This window comes from Otolemur garnettii, unplaced genomic scaffold (genome assembly GCF_000181295.1).
Source record: "Otolemur garnettii isolate 467f Iridium unplaced genomic scaffold, OtoGar3 scaffold00163, whole genome shotgun sequence".
Taxonomy (NCBI): Eukaryota; Metazoa; Chordata; class Mammalia; order Primates; family Galagidae; genus Otolemur; species Otolemur garnettii.
Genome location: NW_003852558.1, coordinates 2,036,624 through 2,040,865, shown reverse-complemented (window position 1 = coordinate 2,040,865; position 4,242 = coordinate 2,036,624).

Sequence of the window (4,242 nt, the reverse complement as noted above, 5' to 3'; positions counted from 1 at the left end):
CCACAGACGCCCGCCACAACGCCCGACTATTTTTTGGTTGCAGCCGTCATTGTTGTTTGGCGGGTCCGGGCTGGGGATTCGAACCAGCCACCTTAGGTGTACGTGGCTGGCGCCTTAGCCAGTTGAGCTATAGGCGCCGAGCCCTTTGGTGGGTTTTTTAAACTTATTATTAAGTTTTCATGTTTTATTTTTTATATATTTATTTTATCTATTTAAATATCATAAATGAATGATAATTTACATTTATTTTGTGTATTTTTCTATGTTTATTTCATATTTTATGTTTTTTTTTTCTTTTTTTGAGACAGAGTCTCACTATGTCACCCTCGGTAGAGGGCCATGGCATCACAGCTCACAGCAACCTCAAACTCCTAGGCTTAAGTGATTCTTTTGCCTCAGTCTCCCAAGTAGCTGGGATTACAGGCACCCACCACAACGCCTGGCTATTTTTTGGTTGTAGTTGTCATTGTTGTTTGGCAGGCCTGGGCTGGGTTCCAACCCACCAGCACCGATGTATGTGGCTGGCACCATAGCCACTGAGCTATAGGCAGGAAGCCCATGTTTTATGTTTTAAATGTTTAAATATACACATAAATAGAATACAAAAGAGAACCCGTGTGAGACCAGCTCTAGCTTTAATATTTGTCAACAATATACCTGAACATTCTTACTTTATCTTCTTAAACAGCTAGACTATATCCTATACATTTCTATTTAATTACTATCACCAAAATAAGCCACCACAAAAGTCTAGATTCCAGTTGATTAACACTAATGTGCACATATGGAAGTAAAACGCAGTGGAAATCTAGTAGGGAGGGGAGTGGAGAAGGGGTAGAGTCACATATTCTGGGTCAGGACACATTTACATTGACCTAAAATGTTCAAATGCAGATTATATAACCAAAAAGATGTACCTCTGTAGTATTCTGAAATAAAAATAAATTTTAAAGTAAGTTTAGATTGTTTTTTAAAATCTATTGTCATTTAAATTACAATAAATTCATCAATCTCTTTACCCACAATCAATCAAGGGCCAGCTGAGCAACCACAGATTATAGGAAGACTTTGTGCATTAGAACTCAAAACCTGTTCTGGAGTTCATGAACATATAAGTGAAAACCTTAGTAATCCCAACCCCATCTCTCCCTGCTTAAGTGACTGAGCAAGCTGCTGTCTCTTTAGAATTGCTTTTTATTCACCTGTAAATTGGACATGCTCACACTTCCAGCTTCACAGGACTGTTGAGATCATGGATGAGGAAGCAGCCGTCTTCCACACTGTTGGATGCCCACAGCTGTGAATCCTCTCCTCCTTCATGTCTGTGTGTTGACCTGCTGAGTCGCCTGGCAGCTGGGAAGCAGAATTGGCTCTGCAAGGCTCCACCTTCCACCTCCCTCCTTCAGCTTCTCCTACTCCTGAGCCTGGCGTGTGTGTTTAGGTCCTTGGTGAAGGGCCCAGGCTTCACCAGGACCCCCACGCTATCAGGGTGACAGGCAACAAGAATGGACACAGGTTTTGTAACCAAGCACAGGCTGTGCTATTTGCCACTTGCAAAAGCCAATAACGAGGAGGAGGTGTAGCGAGAGGAAGTGGCTTTATTCCAGAGCGAGCAGAGGTGAAATGGCCAAGGCTCTTGCCTCAAAGGAACCATTTTGAAATCTTGGGCTGAGAGTTTGAAAAGGGACTTTGGCATGAAGGGAGTGCAGGAGTGGCCAGGATGCGCCCATGACCTGGAGTTCTTGCTCCCCTGGTGAGTGGTCCAGTGCCATCTCAAAGGCTGTTTACCTATAGATTAGCTGCAGCCTTGAGGGACTCTCCTGTGGGGATCTGGATTGTTTCAAGGCTCCATCTCTGGAACATCTAAGCAAGCACACACTGTAATTAGGCAGGGGAAACTCGTGCAAGGGAGGGCGTGCCTGGTGGAAAGAGGGAAGGCAAAGGTCAGTGCTTCCTCATTAAAAGAGTAACAAGAAGCAAGTGGGAAATTTTCAGAATGGGTTACAGTTTCAGTCTGTCCTTGTGAGCTTGCCTTGTGCTGGCAGGGTCCTGCCTGCTCTTGGTCTCCTCCACTTCTCATCTGTCTTCCATTCCTGACCGCCTGCTTTGTGGACTTGAAGTGTATATATATGTGTGTATATATATATATACACACACACATACATACATGTACCTGCCAGTGGTTCTGCTCTGTTGTCTGGGTCCTGGCTGATGCTCCCACATACTCAGCTCCAAGCTCATGTAGACCCCCCCACCTTATTCAGAAGAGCTGTGCAGAGCCTATCCCCTCCGAGCATTCCCAGCACCTCCCTAGGTCTTCAAGTTTCCCTCTTTTACAACAACTTTGTCAAAGGCCATAAAGCTGCTTATATTTTTCACGGGTTTAAAAGAAAGACCCCCTCCATATAGACTGGCACCATATCAGAAGAAAATTTGTCAGTGTGTACAAAAATCTTTCCGAAATGAGGACGTCTGCCACCTCAGCCTACTCCACTTCTAAGATTTACTTGAAGGAAATAATCTTGAGCATACACAAAGGATTATCATGTCTGTTTTACTTAGAATAACAAAATATTGGGGGACCAGCAATAGAGGATTAATTAAATTATATTTTAACCATATGGTAGATTGTGAGGCATCAGTTAAAAATGGAAAAGGGCTCGGTGCCTGTGGCTCAAGTGGCTAGGGCACCAGCCACATACACCAGAGCTGGTGGGTTCGAATCCAGCCCAGACCTGCCAAACAACAATGACAACTACAACCAAAAAATAGCTGGGTGTTGTGGCAGGTGCCTGTAGTCCCAGCTACTTGGGAGGCCGAGGCAAGAGAATCACTTAAGCCTAGGAGTTTGAGGTTGCTGTGAGTTGTGATGCCACAGCACTCTACCCAGGGCGACAGCTTGAGGCTCTGTCTCAAAAAAAAAAAAAAAAAATGGAAAAGGAAGAAATAAATTACAAGTATTTCATAGAAGGGGAAACAGATATGGCCCATAAAACCAATCTAATTTCATTAGAATTTATAGAAATGCAAGCCAGGATTACAGAATACAATTTTACATCCATCTGAAGTTTATACCCATTTGGAAATTTGACAAAATTATCTATAAGGGATGATATTAGGCATGATATGATATGATACTGGTAGAGTATAAACTGGGACAATGACTGTGGAAAATAGTTTGGCATTATCTTGCAAAGTTCGACATCCACATACCCTCCAGCCCCGTAACCCCATTCCTAACTATATATCCCCAAAACTGTTTGTACCGGGCACTGGTGTACAGGAGACATAAACAAGATCATTAGTAATGTCTGCAGTGGCAAAAATCTAGGAACAACCCAAATGGCCACCCACAGGTAAATGAATAAATAAACGGTGGTATATCCCCCAGTGCAACATGATATTGCAGAGAAAATGAACTGCCACATGGAATGTGAATAGATGTTAGTAATATCATACTGAGGAAGGAAAGGCAAGAAAAAGACGACTCTATATTATTATATAGTGCTCAAAATAGGCAAAGGTGAACGATATAGTTCTTAGTGCTAAACCCATATTTTTACTTAAAAAGCAATAGGCTGGCGAGCCTCTAGGTAGGCCTGGAGGTGAGTGTCAGGCAAAAAGACACATTAGTAGATAGAAAATTTGGGTAACACTCCAGTTCTTGGGTCAGGTTGTGGTTCACAGTATTTTTTGCACACATGTTATTATTTGCACACATGTTATTACTTATGTAGTATCCAACATAACTAATGTGGATGTTACATGGCATATTGTGCAATCAGGTGGGGTCAGTTTTGAGGGTGGCCGGAAGAGGATCAGCTGGAATGCCACACATTGAAGGGTTAACTCTGTGGGCAATATAAAAGACTGATAGAAGAAGGACTATTTGGAACTATTTTCTGATGCTACAAAAACATTTTTCTGTTTCTTCTAAGCAGTTAGGCAGATTTTATAAAACGTGCTTCTCAAACAATTCCTTGCAAGACAATTGATGCCGTAGAAGTCACTTCCAACCAAGTCTCCTGTGAGTGACGCCTCTGAGCAACTACACAGACCCACCCTGCAGTGGTGACACACTCATGTTCTGGAACCCACCACCTGGCTCCGACGCCTGCCCCGGCACTGGCTAACTGTGTGGCCTTTGGGTCTCCTTTTTGTAGCCTTTAAAATGGAGATAATGGCTCGGCGCATGTGGCTCAAGTGGCTAAGGTGCCAGCCACATACACCTAAGGTGGCGGG